This window comes from Tamandua tetradactyla, chromosome 5 (genome assembly GCF_023851605.1).
Source record: "Tamandua tetradactyla isolate mTamTet1 chromosome 5, mTamTet1.pri, whole genome shotgun sequence".
Lineage (NCBI taxonomy): Eukaryota > Metazoa > Chordata > Mammalia > Pilosa > Myrmecophagidae > Tamandua > Tamandua tetradactyla.
In genome coordinates this window covers 49,206,170-49,224,799 of record NC_135331.1, presented here as the reverse complement: position 1 = coordinate 49,224,799, position 18,630 = coordinate 49,206,170, and the positions used below count along the sequence as shown (strand labels likewise).

At 37.0% G+C, this 18,630-nt stretch overlaps 1 protein-coding gene across 2 annotated transcripts in view; it reads left to right on the top strand.

Annotated features, from left to right (window-relative positions):
* The window catches only part of GPR149 (G protein-coupled receptor 149), an 81,186-nt gene that overhangs the window by 30,557 nt on the left and 31,999 nt on the right, over positions 1–18,630 (top strand). The gene's annotated exons all lie outside the window — the stretch shown is intronic.

Here is an 18,630-nt window from a genome sequence, read left to right as displayed (position 1 = left end):
TTAACATGGGCAGGTACCAGGAATCAAACCCAGGTCCTCTGGCATGGCAGGCAAGCATCCTTGCCTGCTGAGCCACCGTGGCCCTCCCAGCTGGTCTCTTTTTGACAGACTCTCAGTTTCTGTTTATCTGTGAATATTTAAAATTCCTCCTCACTTTAGGAGAGTGTTGCTGGATAAACAGTCTTGGCTAACAGTTTTTCTCCTTCTGTACCTTAAATATATCATACCACTGCTTCCTCTATGGTTTCTGATAAGAAATCAGCACTTATTGTAGTTCACCTATATGTGATGAATAGCTTTTGTCTTGCTGCTTTCAAGATTCTCTCTGTCTTTGGCATTTGATATTCTGATTAGAGTGTATCTAACAGTAAGTCTATTAAGGTTTATTTTGTTTAGAGTACATTGCACTTCTTGGACATGTATATTCAGGTCTTCCTTAAAGTTGGGAAAATTTTGGTCATTATTTCCTCAACTATCCTGTCTGACCATTTCCCTTCTCTTCACCTTCTGAAACATCCATGACCTGTATGTTTGTGCACTTTGTGCTGTCATTTACATCCCTGATACCCTGCTCAATTTTTTCCATTCTTTTCTCTATCTGTTCTTCTGTCTGTAAGATTTTGATTGTCCTGTCTTTAAGTTCACTGACTCTTTTTTCAGCCTGTTCAAATCTGCTGTTGTATGCCTCTAGTAGATTTTAATCTCTTCTATTGTGCCTTTCATTCCCATCATTTCTGTTATGTTTCTTTTTATACTTTCAAATTCTTCTCTGTGCTCAGACAGTGTCTTCTTAATACACTTTATCTCCTTACCTATATTTTCCTTCATCTCCTTGAATTGATTTAGGGGTTTGTTTGAACATTTTTGATTACTTAGTCCAAATTCTGTGTTCTTCAAAATTTTAATTTGATCCTTTCACTGGGCCATATCTTCCTTTTCCTTACTGTGGCTTGCAAACTTTTGCTGATGTCTAGGCATCTGATTATCTTGATGAGTTTACTCTGAAAGTCAGTTTCTTTCTTTTGCCTAGGGTTTTATTGTTGATTGGCTTTGTGTTGCCTCTTGACAGTTGGTTCAACTTATTCTTGAACTTTAGAATTTCCTGTGTTAAACTGGTCACATTTTTTCAGACCTTCATCTGATTCCTGCCCTGGATATGTGGTACACTTTTTAAGATTGCACTATTTGTGCAATTGGTTCACCCCCAGAGGGAAACTTTCTTTCCTCTGTTCTACTAGAAATTTTGATCTTCTTTTTGCCTCTATAGGTTTTTTTTGCATGGGCAAGCACCAGGAATCAAACCCAGATCTCCAGCATGGCAGGTGAGAACTCTGCCACTGCACCAGTGTCACCCACCCTATTTTGCTTCTGTAGATTTCTTTACACTCCTTTCATTGCTTCTAGCCAGCGTGCTGGAGGCAAGTTCTGGGAGGACAGTCACCCTGGAGAGGGCTTTTACAAGTCTGTATTTTCCAGCCAAAGAAGGCCAGGGGTCCACAAAAGAGATGCAGACAGACCAGCTCCAAGGAGCTCTGTGGAGAGAGTCAGGAAAGATGAAAAGCTTTGACAACTCTCCAAAGTTACACCTTCCTGGTCTGCCCAACAAGTGCCACCCTTCATCAAACTGTTCCCTGTGCCCCAAAGAAGGCCCTGAGACTTTAAAGCTCCACCACCTTTGCCCCTTTCAGAGTTGAAGCAATGGCTGCACCTGTACCTATCCAGAGCGGGCTGAAACAGCAGCTCAGAGCCAAGATCCAGAAATCTGAATTCACCGATCAAAAGCAGTGATCAATGCTCAGCCATGCCCTCCTGCCCTCCCCCCCCATTCTTAGGGAAGAGGACTTCCAAGTCCCTTTCCATATGCAGCATTCAGCCACAGACTGGACCCCAAATTGGCCCACCCCAAGTGTGAGGAATGGGCACCAACAGCCACCAGGGAGTGAGCTTCTCCAAGTTCTTTATTGCAGTTTCCAGCCTCTTTGTTCTGCACTTCCCTGGATATAGTACAGTCTTCTTCTGGACTCCGGAGCCCCAGAAGAGTTGTTTCAAACAGTTCCTGCCTGTCCACTATCTATTGATGAGGAGAAGTGAGTCTGGAGCTCCCTATTCTGCCATCTTCCCTGGAAACTCTCCTTTTTTACTGGTTATTTTTGCATGTTTCTTTTTTTTTTTCAATTGAAATCTAGTTTCAACTTGCATAATTCCATAGAATAGCTTCATCAGGACTGTGTAAAATTCATAAATTAACTCAGAGAAAACTGACATCTTTATAACATTAAATTGTCCCAACCAAGAATAGCCATTGTTTTTCATTTGTTGTGGTCCAAATTATATCTGTCTCCTGAAAGATTTTTATGTTCCTCATAATGAGTTTCAACATTTTTGTTACGTTTATTCCTAAGCATTCAATCTTGTTCATTTCTATTGTAAATGGAATTTTATCTGCCTCTAGCTAGTTATTGTATGTATATATTAAGGCTATTGATTTTTGCCTGGTAATATATCATTCTGCCTTACTAAATTCTTTTATTGTTTGAATTAGTTTTATCACTGATCATTGATTCTGTAGGGTTTTCTAGGCAAAGTGTCATATTATCTGCAAATAGTAGATAGTTTACTTCTTCCATTTAAATTTTTATACCTCAGTTTTATATCTAATATCTAATTACATTGGCTAGTACCTCTGAACAATGTTGAATACTGAAAAAGATTTTGGCATACATGCTGTGTTCCTGATCTTAATGGAAATGTTGCTAGTGTTTTCCCATTAGGAAAAATACTGGCTCTCACTATTTTCTGAGGCAGCTAATTTACTCTTCTGATAATAATATTTACAACAATGGCAATAATAATAATAGCCAATATTTACTGAGCACTGTTGTCGTACTGGTTCTAATCACTTTGCAAACATTCCTCCTTTGGTATTCCTAAAGATTCGATGTAACAGATGCTATTACAGTATTTTGCACACGAAAAAACTGAAGTACAGAAAATTTAAGCCTAAAGTCTATCAAAGCCTGGGAGCAAACCTAGGCAATCTTGAGTCCAGAGATAGTCTGTATGTCCACTATGATATACTGCTTCTGAGAAACAACTTAGATTGTTAGGAAGCACCTTCTTAACCTGAGTTGAAATCTATTCACCTTTTAGGTTGCAGATTAATCCTGGCGAAACTTTAAGAAATATTGACCCCATGCACAGAAATTCTTATTTAATTGACCTGGAGTGACATTTGAGTATCAATAGTATTTAAAATTCCCTGAATGCAGATATTTGAAATATACATAATCAGTGAAGGATTTATATCTAAAACATAAATAATACCAATAAGTCAATAAGAAAGTGACAGAAAACACAACAGAATATGTGCAAAAGACTTAAACTGGCACTTCTTGTAAGAGGAGATACTAATGGCCAATAAACATATGTAAAGGTACTTCATTAATAATCAGGAAATCCATTGAAATAATGGAAGAGCATTAGACACAAATAGGAATAGCTAAAATACAACAATCTAATGATACCAAGAGTGGATGAGTTTTTGGAGTAACAGGAACTCATATAAACAGTGGGTGGGAATATAAATTGGTAATAACAATTTGGAAAACAGTTTGTCAATATCTACAAAAGTCAAATATATACTGTGGTAGTTAGATTCAGTTGTCAACTTGACCAGGTGAAGGTCCCTAGATCCATTGCTGTGGACATGAGCCAATGGTGTGTGAACCTCGTCTGTTGCTGATTACATCTGCAGGTGGCTAGGAGGCATGCCTGCTGCAATGAAAGATATTTGATTTAATTGGCTAGTGCTTAAATGAGAGAACTCAACATAGCACAGCCCAAGCAGCTCAGCATACCTCACCTCAGCCCTCGCAGCTCAGCCCAGGCTTTTGGAGATGCAGGAAGAAATCACCCCGGGGAAGTTGTTGGAACCCAGAGGCCTGGAGAGAAAGCTAGCAGAGATCACCCTGTGCCTTCCCACGTAAGAAAGAACCTCAGTTGAAAGTTAACTGCCTTTCCTCTGAAGAATGGACAAAATAAATCCCCTTTTATTAAAAGCCAATCCATCTCTGGTGTGTTGCATTCCAGCAGCTAGCAAACTAGAACAGATTTTGGTACTGGAGAGTGGGGTACTGCTGCAGTTTACAAATACCAGATATGTTGGAACGGTTTTTTGGATGGCTAAAGGGAAGATTTTGGAGGAACCGTGAAGAGAATGATGGAGAAGTCCTGGAGTGCTTGAAGAGACTGTTGGTGTAAACGGAACCACTGCCAATCTGGACAAAGGGGGACACAAAAGGGACAAATTGGAGTTTCCAGAGTGAGAAGCATGGAAGCTCAGGTCTGAAGCCAAGAAACCTCAGCCAAGAGAGTGGACCCACCCATATATATGGAGAGGGTGAGTTTACCTTGAGGGCAGAGGATGAGTCTTCCATCTTGTTGCAGTGGAAGAGTTGTGCTGCCTCAGGCCTTTGAGAAGGTATAGCACACTCCTTGGGGACTGGGGAGAGCCTGGCTGCCACCAAATGGGGGAGTTGAGCGTGTGTCCCGGAAATGGCAGAGAGCCCAGGTGTGGCCCTGGTGTTTGGAGAGTGTGGAGCCAAGAAAAAGGTGGTCTCCTCAGTGTTCCCCAAGGTTGATTTGGAAAGAGGCAGGCCACTACATAGGCCCTTGGAAAGGGTGGGGCTGCCACTTTATAAAGCCAAAGGATGAATGACTTTCAGAGTTTGAAATCCAGTGGTATTTGCCCTGCAGGTTTTACATCTGTGTTCCTTCCAGTTTCTCCCTGTGGAAATGAAAACCTGTATCCTGTGAATATCCTCCTTTGCATGCTGGCACCAGATAACTTGTTTTGAGATTCATAGGTCCACAACTAGAAGAGATTTTTTGCACCTTAGTATTGTTTAAGGTAATGCATGTAGTTGCCAAGTTGACAAGGGATGGACATGTGGTAGTTATATTCAGTTGTCAACTTGGCCAGGTGAAGGCACCTAGTTCTGTTGCTGTGGACATGAGCAAATGGTATGTGAACTTCAATTGTTGCTGATTACATCCGCAGTTGACTAGGAGGCATGCCTGCTGCAGTGAATGATGTTTGACTTAATTGGCTGGTGCTTAAATGAGAGAGCTCAACGTAGCACAACCCAAGCATCTCAGCATACCTCATCTCAACACTTGCAACTCAGTCCAGGCCTTTGGAAATGCAAAGAGGAATCACCCCGGGGAAATTTGTTGAAATGCAGAGGCCTGGAGAGAAGGCCAGCAAAGATCGCCCTGTGCCTTTCCACATAAGAAAGGAGCTCAGATGAAATTTAGCTGCCTTTCCTCTGAAGAACTGATGAAATAAATCCCCTTTTATTAAAAGTCAATCCGTCTCTGGTGTGTTGCATTCTGGCAGCTAGCAAACTAGAACATATATTATGCCTCAGCAATTCTGTAGAACTGCACTGTTCAGTATAACAACCACTATCATATGTGGCTATTTAAATCTAAATTAATTTAAAATTAAAAAATTAAATTCCTCGGTTGCACTAGTCACAGTCCAAGTGCTCAGTAGCCACAGGTAGCTAGTGGCTACTGTATTAGCACAAATATAGAACATTTCCATCATCACAGAAAATTCTATTGAGCATTACTGCCCTATAACATGTTTTTAATAGCCCTAAACATTTAGAAACAGCAGCTTTGTTTTTAATAGCTGCACACATTTAGAAATAGCACAAATGCCCATGAACATTAGAATAGATAAATAGGGAATATTTGTATAACATAATTTCACACATAAAAGCATATTTTCCATGATGCCAACAAAACCTTAACTTTAGGCCCTTCACTTGCTCTCAGCCCAAGCAGCTAGTCAGGGCACTTGGAATATGTTCACAAGGACATATCTTTTTATAAAATTAGCGTAAATAAGATTCTTGTATTTTTTCTTAAAGAATGTTATATAAGCTTCAAGTCCTCAAAATATAGTTCTGTCCCCGACTAAAGAGCAATAAAACTGAAACCAGAGCAAAACAAATATGAATGAATTTTGCAAACATGATGAAAGAAACATAACAGAAAAGGACCCCATATACTATGATTGCATTTAATAAAGTTTGAACACAGATACAACTAAATTAAGTGGTTTAGGGATTGTCTTAATTTCCCATCTGCTAAAATAAATACAACACAATGGGCTTTTAATGGCTTAAACAATGAGAATTTATTGTTTTAAATTTAAAAAGCTCACAGTTTTGAGGCTTGGAGAATTCCAAAATCAATGCGTCAGCAAGGAGATGCTTTCTCTCTGAAGGCTGTAGCATTCTGGGACTGGCTGCAAATGACTTTGAGCCTTGACTTTTCTGTCACATGTCAATGTACATGGAGACCTCTTCTCCTTTCACCTCTGGGTTCCATTGATTTCCAGCTTCTTTCCATTGCTTTCTCTATATATACCTGGATATCATTCACTTCTAATGGGCTCCAGTCACCTAGGTCAAAGCCCAACCTGATTCATCTGGGCCACACTTTAACTGAAGTAACATCTTCAAGAGATCTTATTTATAATGGGTCTGCATGCACAGAATGTGGACCAAGACCAGGGGAATATATCTAAATAGTGGTACAAAATTCAGTCCAGAGGGATACATCCATAAATGGTAAAAACATAAAGAAGAGCTTGGAGATGATTACTGTAGAAGCCTGAGCAGGATTTGTCTTTAGAACGAGAAGTATACATGGGATCTTATGGGATGCTACAATATTCTATTTCTCATCTTGGGGAGAGCTTGTACTCTCTTATACTGCATACTTAGGTGTAAGGCTCTCTTAAATGCATATTATGTTTCACAAATTCTTTAAGAAGTTAAGCACAAATAAATAATACTTACCCAGGTAATTCTAACAAGCACCACTACTCTGTATCTCTCACCACGTCCTGCTTCTGCCACTTGGGACCATCCAGAACCATTTTCCAACTTGTTGCTAAGTTAATGGAAGATGGTTATTCAGTTCTTCACATCACTGTTTTTTTGTCATCTGTGCTAAATATTGTTACTTTCCTTACATTTCCTCAGGATAAACTAATTTACAGTAATCCATAGTCCTTTTAATTATGTAAAACCCAGAACAAATGCAGTATTTAGTTGCTTTTCCTCTATAAGCTATATTTCTCTTAGTACATCTTAAGAAATATTGTACTTATTTGGCAGCCATACCACACAGCTGATTCTTGGTATGTTTTTCAGCTAACATCCTCAAGCTCTTTTTGCTCAAATATCATCCTGTTTAGTCCCAAAGCTCCCATTTTGTTCATTTTTAGCCTATTGTATGGACTCAATTATTTCTCTGTCCAATCTAATCTTGTTCCATTTAGCTTACTCTTCCATCCTTTTGACAGCCTTTTGGATACCTGACTTACACACTAGCATTCTCAAATTTATGTCACCCATTGATTTAATAAATTACTCTTCAATTTTTATTCAAATTGTTAATTTAAAATTTGGAGCAAGACAGGGCCAAGACCAGAGACCTGCCAAACACTACTAGAATCAGTTCACCTGGCTCATTTTGATTTATTTAGAAACAACTCTGTTAGTATGCTTCCAGTAGTCATCAGTCTGCTTAATGTCCTTGCAATCAACATATTTTTCCTTCTTTTTGTTCATATTGTTGCTTTATTATTGGATGCTTCAGTTAAACACTAATATAAAAATTTTAATGCCTTTCTTTTTATCTACCATTAATTACTTAATTTATTAAATAAATATGGTTTATAGAAACCCTCTGGATATAAAGATGTAAGATCCATCTCCTCAAGATACTCACAGCTACACGTAAGAAATAGAACTTCAGTCAAGAAGCTGCTGCACTTCAATGAGAAAAGACTAGACAGAATTTATGCAATGTGCTTTGGGACCACAGAGGATGGGGTGGTAAGTCCAACAACCCTGAGGAAGGAAGGAATCGGTTTAGTGTGACATGGTCTTATGAATTAAAATTGCGTCCTAGCCAGATAACTTTTTCCCTTGGTTTTCAAACTCAGTCCCTTCATCAGAAGGTCTTAGAAACATTCAAGGAATTGTTGTAAATATCCATTATCTAGTTTGTTGAATTCATTTCCTCTTTTTGTAAAATTAGGAAGATTTGCATGTTTTCAATGTTCAATTTTCCATTTTCTTAAAGATCATTAACAACAACCTTGTTTATACAGTATCTTTTCACAGTAACTTTGGGTATGATTCTTTTGAGAGAGAAAACTTGCATTCTCTTGCAACTACTAAGGTTCTCTCTTATTATCTCTTGATTTAAATTGGGTTTCCTTTACTCTCACAAATGTTTCCTTTAAGTTTTTAAGTTCCTTTACAAAGGACACATAAGCAACACAGGAGCTGGGGCAACACAGGTTCTGTGCCAGCCCTTGGCTCCATGGCATTGGCTTCAAGCAGTAGGCCTACCCTTTCTTTGATCTCCTGATCTGAATATATATTTCCAAAGGCTCTTTTTTGTTGTCCTTAGTATTTTTACAAGCCACTGCTCATTTTCTTCATTTAAGCTTCCTAACACCAACCTTTCCACATTTGGTGATGAGTATTATGTTCTATAGATCTCCCCTAAACCTGACCTGGATTCTTATGATACAGCCTTCTTTTGTTCCTCTCCTTGATCACTTACCATTACATAGTGAGAACTGCAGTTTTGAGACTCATGTCTAGTTTTTTTCCCCCAATTTGTCCCCTGAAGTTTAAAGGTATATAGTCTTCTATGTCCTGCCTTTTCCTTCCTGGTTATCACTCATTCTAGGAATAAGTAGTCATTTATCTCCTTAGGGTGTCCAACTCCTCTGATTTTGCCAATCATTTTCCCCTTATGATTCTAAGAAACTGTTCCCTTTTGCTTCCTGTGCTCTCTGAAATGAAACTGTCAGCAAAGTGAGGCAAGAACATGTCAGACAATCTGCTTTTTAGTTGAATGAAACCTCAAGCAGAATTTTTGGAGGACACTGCTTTGTCTCTGAGCAAACATAGATGCTCTGCTTTCATGAGTGTATCTCTATTCAAGAATCATCTTTTCTTTATCTTAAGCCATGGTTTAGAAATCTAAATTCAGTTCACTGACAGGCTCTGCAAAGACAGAAAATGTTTAAAAACAAACAAACAAAAAAAAGCAACCAGCAAATTAGTAGCACTCACTAACAATTACCACCAATTGATCATGTCTTAGCTTCCCAGGTTGCTGTGTCAAAGACCATACAATGGGTTGGCTTTAACAATGGAAATTTATTGGCACATAGTTTTGAGGCTAGAGGAAATCCAAAAATCTAGGCATAATTAAGGCAATGCTTTCTCCCCAAAGTCTATTAACATTTGATGCTGGCTGCTGGTGATCCTTTGGGTTCATTGGCTTGTAATCTCTGCCTCAGTTCACAATGGCAGTCTTTCTCTTTCAGGTTCCCCTGACTTCCAGGTTCTAGCTCCTGATTTTCAGAACTTCCTCTTATTCTGGCTTCCAGTGTCTTTCTCTTTATAAAGCCTTTAGAAATCTCTATTAAGACCCAACCTCATTCATTTGCTCCACACCTTAATTTAAAATGACACCTTCAAGAGATTCTATTTATGATGGGTTCACACCACTGGAATGCAGATTAATATTAAGAACATATCTAAGTTGGGTTGTGTAATTAATTCTATCACAAATAATCACCAATTTTAAGCAATTCTAGGAATTAAAAGGGAAAAAAACTTAATTTTTTTAAATGATTTTTTTTGCATTTCATCCTTTAAATTAGGATAACCTTTGAACCAGTGCTCTTCACCCATGAGTTATATAACTATAAGAGAAAACCAGCAGAGTAACACATTTATCTTCCTGTGAAACAATAAACATTCTATGGTATTTTATTGTAAAAGTCCATTATGTCCCTTACCAAAGTCCATTCAATTTGAAGCAAGCATTATTCTAAACAAAATGGTTTTTAATACCTTTTGTTTTAAACACTAATTATGACATATTTTCACTCCAGTAGTGGTCTAGTTTCTGAAAAATGGTGCTGGTAGAACACAGGCTTTGGAAGCAAGCAGGTCTTAGTTTGAGTCCTGGAGCCACCTTTTTATACCTGTTTTCTCATCAATAATATGGTGAAATAATAGAATCTGTTTTTATAAGTTTTTGTGAATTTTAGTTAAGATAATATATGTCAAATACTTATTTCAGTGGGCAATGTGTTATAAGCACACAATGATGGATACCATTATTTCAATCATCTGGCCATCCTCATGGATTTAATTCCTAGCATAGAAGAGATAAATTAAATAAATGAATATTTATTAGTAAAATACAATATAATAAGAGTGTCTAATAAGAAACCTAGCCTGGTCTGGGGGATCACAAAAGGCTCCCTACAGTACAAGGTCATTTAAACTAAGATCTGAAGGGTAAGTTGTATTTAGCCATACAAAATGGAAGAGAACAACATCCAGGAAAAGATCTGCCATACTCCAAAGCCTATTCCTTTTGTGTAATTCCTTCATCTCTATAAGTTTACAATAAAGAAAGGATAATGAACAGCCATCCTAGGATATGTTTTCCTAGAGAATAATTTTAACTCTCCTTCAATGATATTCAAGGTTACCTTTAAAACTCTCATCAGCTGAATATGATTAAATTCCATGACCTGTGGAAAGTGGTTTTACAACTTTTGATTCATTGCAGCAAAAATGAGGCAGGAATCACTTAGAAATTTTGTCACCTTATCCAATATAATATAGCACTGTGTCACCAGGGGAGACTAGGATTTCTATATAGAAAGAGCTTCAGAATGACAATCTAATAGAAGGGAACAGGCAGAGTTATCTTAAAGTGGTGTTGGCATAGAAAACTCACTGGTTTATCTTGTAGAACATGTTTACTGCAGTGACTTTAGGAGTACTCACGAAGATTACTGGGAAGATGCTAAGATCCTCCCAGGTTGACCCTCTGACAGTAAGCTCATAGTACTGCTATGAAGACCTTATATCTTGATATAAATGATGTCAAATATATAAAACTCTTTACACATGTGTATAATTATAGCACTATAGATGCCTCACACAGGAAAACCGTTGGATATGTACATGTGTCATATAGAAGAGACAATAACTTGCTGTGGGTTGAATAAGTGAGTATCAGAGGAAACATCATGTGTTTCAAGCTGGCTGTGCAAGTGACTTAGGTGATCGTAATCATTATTTCCCTGCTTTATGATAAAGAGAACTCAGGATCTAACACATCAAGGGCTCTTCAATGATACTGCCATAAAGATAACCTTAAGCCATATCTTCAGATATTTATAACAGTCTTAGCTATTGTGAGTAAATGGACCATCCATCTCTGGGATAGAGGATAGCTGCCAACAGCCCTAGAGATATTCTGAGGGGATTTTGATTCCAACCTTTAGACTAAAGTACTAGGAGGGATTTGGATTAAAGATAGGATCCAAAGTTATTAGAAAAAAGGATCCCAACCTTATTATGAGGGTAAAATCACAACAATAGTTGTGACTGACAATTTTCAAACATTTGTGGGAAAAGGAAGAGGATGCTCTTATCTTCAAATTATTAACTCTGTGGTATTTAGTTGCTTTTTATGTTCACCTTTTGATTGAGAATTTAATTTTGTAAAATGATGGAAAAATATCATTGTAGCCTAAAATCTTTGGCAAAATGTTTACAATGGAGATATGAACTTTGACTTGTCTTTCATGAGTCTGATATCTGGCAAAGTACCTACTATGAGAAAATATCCTCATGTCAGAGCTTCTCAACCCCAACTAGACATTAAAATCACCTGAGGTGCTTTAAAAAAATATCAATGCCCAGGCTCCACCTCAGATCAATCACATGAGAATATCAGAAGTTTGTCTCTAAACATTGGTATTTTCTTAATACCAGTGCGTCCAAAGAGCCGCCTAGATTGAGGAACATTAGTCCATGCTTTATAAACTAAAGTTATGGAGTAATGAGATCGAATACCCCAATTAAAACTAGGTCTCTTCCTCCTTTTATTTTTATTGGAGCCATGTTCAGATCCATGCGTGGGATGAGACATAATTCCATGCTCTAATCTGAGCAAATGGTGAAAATTAAACAGTGTTGACTTGGCCCAGTCACTCTTCAGTCTGCCAAGACAATTGCTAAACAAATGATACTGTTTCCTCTGAGTCCATCAGGGTGAGGTGAGTCATGATCATTTTTAATTATTTAAGATCCAAGAGCCTGCTTGGAAATAGTTGGGTTTTGAACTTATCTTATTCACATTTTAATTTTTAGTAATTACATTTTGCTTTCCTCATTTCCCCGTGATGTTTCAAGGTTTCATTCTTGCTCACTTGCACGTGCGCTCTCTCTCTCTCTCTCCCTCCTTTCTTCTTAAATTGCACTCAAAGCTTCCTGTTCTCAGCGGTGTGTGTATAATGGGAAATCATAATGGATTCAATAAGCTTAAGGGCCATGAAAATAAGCGAGAAAAATATCAGATCAATGAAATCTGCATAATGTTATTAACTCCCATAAAACAACTTTCTTCCCCAATGAGTCTTTTATTTTAAAGATTCAAGATTTTCCTTAGCCTTAAAGGAAGCCTAGAGCAGGAGAAAAGTGCTTTAACTGTCTATGAACCTAATCTTAATTATTTGTATAGCACTTCACAATGCACAAAGAAACTTTTACATGTATTATCTACTCTTATCCTCCCTTTAGGTATTCAGGGGAGATGTTTTCATCTGTATTGATAGATAAACAAATTGAACTGAGGTTGATATTCTAGTGATAGGCTGATAAATGTTTAAATTTACAATAAGCTTATTGTAAAATTTACTGACACAAAGGATATTTAGCACACAAATTACACAGATATTAAAATAGACAATACTCTATATTGTCAATTGCACAGAATTCTCATGGAATGCTTTCACTGATTTGCAGCAAACTCGTATCTATATAGCCAACTATGATTGCAATTGACAAATGAGTGTAGTTCTAATATGAATGTTGGTTAATCTTTTCATATATTAATGAGTAAGATGAAAGTGGAACAATGAAGATACGTGTTGAATTCATTTGTTAATGATATATGCAACTTCTTTATTGACTCGGATAATAGTTTTTGAGTATTAGAAGACTATTTCTTCAATTTCCTGTCCTATTCACATTGTTACGGCTATAGACATGACACACTTTTAATTCTAATTTGCATTATTAATACTTTATCACTTTCTTAAGTCTAGACAAGCAATAATACAGTAAATTAAGCACTAATTTATAGTATTTGCTGACTTCCATGGTATAAAATACTTCACTATGCCTGATTCAGATACCAATGGGATATCACTGAATGCAGAGTTAGGAAGAGATGTACAGCAACACAACATTATATAGTGTTTCCATCATACACATTCAATGGATGAAAATAACCCTCAGAGCATAATTATAAAATGTAATAAAATAAATAGGAAGTGATGAGTTATTATTTTTACTTTTAATATAATTTATTTTATTATAAGTTTATATGATTTAATTCTTAACAATGACTGTGTTCAACAGCCAGTCCTCAAGATTTCCAAAAATTTCATGAGTCAGTACAAGCCAACTAAGACACAACACTGGCATAGAACGTTCTTTAAGAGAACTCAGCAGAGGGCTGCAGAGGTAGTTCAGCGGTAGAATTTTTTGCCTGCCATGCAGGAGACCCGGGTTCGATTCCTGGCCCGTGCACTTCCCAAAAAACAAACAACAAGCAAAAAGAAACAAACAAAAAAAACTTCAACAAATGGTGCTGCAATAACAGGATATGCTCATGGAAAAATAATAAAATGTGACCCTGCCATATAGCATACAAAAAAAAGAGAGAGAGAACCCAGCATAAAACATATCCACCAATACTTAACGCCTGACCACATGGACCAGTGTCCCTCCAAGCTGATGGTTGTCCAGGATTCCTCCCCACCTCCCTCCCTTCCTTCTCTTAGTATGTGACCTTTTCTGGCCCTACCTCTTCTTAGAATCAGAGTCCTACTTTGTTTTTCCATTTATGAATCTATCTTTTACCAGGCACCTCCTCTCCAGCCTGGGTTTAGGTGTTTAATCATCCTTGCTTGCCTTTCATCTATTCCCAAATAACGGGAATTAGATTTGTTTCCATTTCAACTGCAATCTCTAGTTCAGGAATATTTGCTTCTCTCTCTGCCTTCACTGATCCCAATGAACCCACAAATCAGTGGGAAGGATTCGGACACGTAAGTCTCAAGCTAGTATTATCAGCTTTAAACTCAAATCTGACTCAACATTTAGTACTCTTTTTAAAGAACTTTGTCTTTTTAAAATAACAAGAAACTGATAGAAGAGAACAGCCTCACTTTTTTGTCCCTATCTCCTTCTCTACTGCAAATTGGCAGAAATGATTCATTAATACCTAAAGCATTGACAAAGACAAAGGGAAAAGAGAAAGGATCTTTAGCCCCTACAAAGTTCTCACATATATAATAAAAAACCTGATCTTAATAGTTATGTTCCTAAACTTATTTTTGTTGATAGTAACATTTATTTGCAGTTATGTTTTTAGTATCATGATATTTTGTTTACTTTCAGATACAGTTTAGATTTTTAAACCCTCTGATGACCCTATCCAATTATATGTTTAATAAAGATGGATCATTCTTCTATTGAGTTGCAATAACTTGTAGATTTAGGGAGCCTTTGAAGCAAAAGACGTATAATAAAGTTAACTAACTATAGATGAAACATTTTTAAGACTCTCATTGCACAACTTAAAACTCACAAAACAAAAGAAAAGGTATTTGGCGAGATGTATTGAGAATCAAGAATACTGCTTCTTTAGTAATGTCTTAATAAAGCAAAGCTTGAATTCTTTAATAATAGAAACTACTAACATGTGATACTATTCTTGACAATTAATTAGCATGCTGATTTTATTGCTTAGTGTCTAAGTTACATGTCTTATAAAATGAGGATAGTTATGTTGGTACTAAACAAAACTAAGGTTCCCTAATAAAAAAAAATTGAAGACAGTCTGAATAAAATTTTGAAATGTAATTTATAAGTTGAAGCTCAACTGGGCAACATAAAAAAAAATTCTGCTTGAAGGAAATGTTCCAATAACAATCTGACAGAACTCACATTATCTCAGAACTGTAGATTTATATTCAAAACTAGGCAAAATTAGCACAATTGTAATTCTTGATAACTGATGTCCCTATCTGAGCATAAGGAATAAGGAAAAATATTAAATGGACAAAAAATACATCTTTCAAATATTAAATATTTTGAGGGCCCTGGCTGTGTTTTCCTATCAAGAAATTACTTTTGAATGATTTCTTGCTTTTCTCACATTTGCATTTTGGTATCCTATACATCGAGGTTTGGAAAACATTATCTTTTATTTGGTAGGGTATGTGTATTTTTAAGTTATTGTGTTTTTAAGTGTACTTTTGCATGGTTTTAATCTTGCTCTAGAAATTACTATACAACCCAATTTTAAAAGTATTCTCCTAATCTACCTCTTTACTTTTCTGCTCATAGCCTAAAAATAAGCCAGTCCCTCTTAAGAGAATTATTTACTTGCTTTTATTTGGGGGAGGGTCTCACTATCTCAATCTTCAGGCCTGTTTTGGCTTCCTAGCAGGTTAATATCCCAGGACTCATTTTTCCTTCTAAACCATTCCATTTTCTGAAATTGATTTTCCTCCTTATAGTTTTTCACATATTCCAACCGTAGACTTGCTGCTTTATGGCAGTATACCTCAACCTTACAATCTGTAAGAAAGCAATTACTCTTTACAAAGCCAGAAGGGAGAAATCAGCTTGAATGATAAGGAGCAGACAGATCTATTAAGTGAAGAGTTGAAATGCCAGAAGACAATTATCGTAAGGCCTCAGGTAGCTGGCTGATGGTTGATAGAGCTAGTCAATCAACACCCGCATATCTAAATAATTGAAATGCTTAAAGCAATTATGTTTGGCTTGAAGTCTTATAGTACCTAAAACTCTCTTCTCATTATATTCTAAAATAGCTCATAGTTGTTAATTTTGTCATTAATCTCAATTAACCCTTTATCTCAGTTTTCTGGGACTAAGTCTTCTATATTCTAAAACTGCACTGTCCAATGAGGAATCCATTAGCCACCTGTGGCTACTGAAATTTAAGTTTAAGTAAATTAATTTAAGTTTCAGTAAATTAAAATTTAGTAAAATTCAAAAATCATTTCCTCGGTCTCAAAAGCCACATTTCAGGTGCTCAGCAGCCACATGTGGCTGGTGGATTCCTCATTGGACAATGCAGATCTAGAACATTTCCATCATTGCAAAAATTCTGTTGGAGAGAGCTGCTCTATAGCTTCTATGCTTTAAAGCTCATTTTAGTAGCAGACATGCTTTTTTCCTTATACTCTCTGACTGCCACAAGCAAATTGTCTTAAGATGAAATCAGACTCTGCAACTCCCTATTCAAGTTTAATGCCAACCCAAACTTGGGAGCCTTCAGTCAGGTATAAAGCATCTACAAAACGTGCTTATACATGATGATCCTTGCAGACCCAGTGCTGCCCTTGCTACTCTCTGATCTGGAAGAGTCATAGGGGATAAGGTCATTTCCAAAGGTTATCTGGACTCATTTCAGTAAGTTTAGATGTGCCCTGTCCCCAGCATAAATGACTGTTCTTTCCTCTATGCCTCTTTTTTACACATACCTTTCTGTACCCTTTCTTTAATCACATAATTATGTAATTATGTGTCTAATGCCTCTACTTGGGTGTGAATGACTCTTTTCAATCTTTCCATCTCTTCCTAGAACCTTGTGCAGTGCTTGACATGGACTTAACACATGATGAATGAATGAATGAATGAATGATCTGGAGCTCAACTATTCTGTCCCAGGTTCTCCTACAAAGGGTTCCCTTTTCTTGGAACTCTAAGGAGACCCACTGGTTCTCCCTCCTCTCCCATGTTAACTCCCACTCATTAGAGAGTGTCCTCATATATTTGAATACATGTTTATATTTGTAAAATTCTTAGCACAGCAGTGGTTCTGCTTCTCCCAACAGGAGTCAATTAGTCAGAAAGAACTCTGCCATCCCTCCTTTTGTGTCAAGAATAATACAGTTCTGTGCTAACTTAGTCAACCTCCTGGCCACACAGTTTGTTTGGCCTGCCTGCCTCTCAGCTTCCCAGGCCTTGCTAAGGATAGGAATATGTTTTCTGAATGCTGCCCCCAAGATATAAAAGGCCATTCCTACATTAGCCCTCAAGCAAAAGCACTGTGGCCAGCCTAGTATTTTAGAAATTCAGAAAATTCAGCAGCAGGTATTTGAACAGCAGTGGAAAGCTGGGGAATAGAGAGAGGGAAAAAAGTTGTTTGAGCTTTCCTGAATTTAGAAAGGGAAATTGGGTTCCAAATTGGTACTTTTCCTACAAATTACAGTTGTTCAGAAAAGTACATATATTTTGGAATGTAGCTATTTGCCCAGCGAATTCCAGCTAATTTTTTCACCTCTCTTTTTATATATGAGAAAAACCATAAGTGACATGTATTTTAAATGTAAGGTAACATAGAATTAGTAGGGGTTTTCCAAATATGTCATTAACCAAAATATATTTTTCCAAAATAATCTGAAAAAAGCAGTGCTATTTTTTAAATGCATTTTATTGGAAAGTGTGTATGGTTCACATATCAATATCCTTTCTTCCAACTCAATATATCAGAAATTATTATTTCTATTTTAAATATGTCTGCACCTTGAAGCAGGTTGCAAAAATCAATGGTCCCACATGATGCTATGCTCAGACTTATTTTTCTATTTGTCTTATCCTTTGCTTCAGCTCTCTAAGACCATACCATAAGGTTTCACAGGACGTGCACTGTTTAATAATAGAAAACAGCCCAGGTAGATTGAAATGTTTCCAATTTCTTTTTCTTGTCAGGATAAATTTTTTCAGTGCTCTGGAGAAAATAAGTACTCTCCTTGCCAGGAGCTTGCTTGATGTATTGATAATGTACTCTCTGATAAGAAACCTGGTATTTTAGATATGGTCTCATTTATTTTATAGAATTCCTGTGAGATAGGAGAATGCACAGTTTTGTTTTGTTTTTTTGACATTTAATAAGACACCCAGAGACAGTAGATGATTGAGCTAGTAAAATAATTTAGGCTTACTTCCAAAATTAAAGGAACCGTGAGAACTGACCTACTCTTGGGTCTAAGCAGGACCTAAGCTTGGGTAAAGTAGCTGTATCTCAACCTTAGGCACATTGAGGAGAAAGTAACAATTCTTCTGAATGGGCCCAGGACGTAACGTTCTGCATTCAAAAGCAGATAAGACAGAGCAAAATCAGGATGGGTGGGAGCGCACAGATAATGACAGTTATCTTGATATAATTGATTACTGCCATTTGGGAAAAAAGTGCTACAGGCACAGCTAATTCTGCCTAAGGGAGAACTGAAATCATCACAGCATCACTGTGAGGCTTGAAAAGAATAATAGTTCCTCCTGCAGAAAGGTTGGGATGAAAAGGGCATGCTCCATCATACCGAAGCATAAAAAATCCAGGAACTTTCCTCATTTCATTTTGGCCTAAATTTGCTGTTCAGATGTTGCA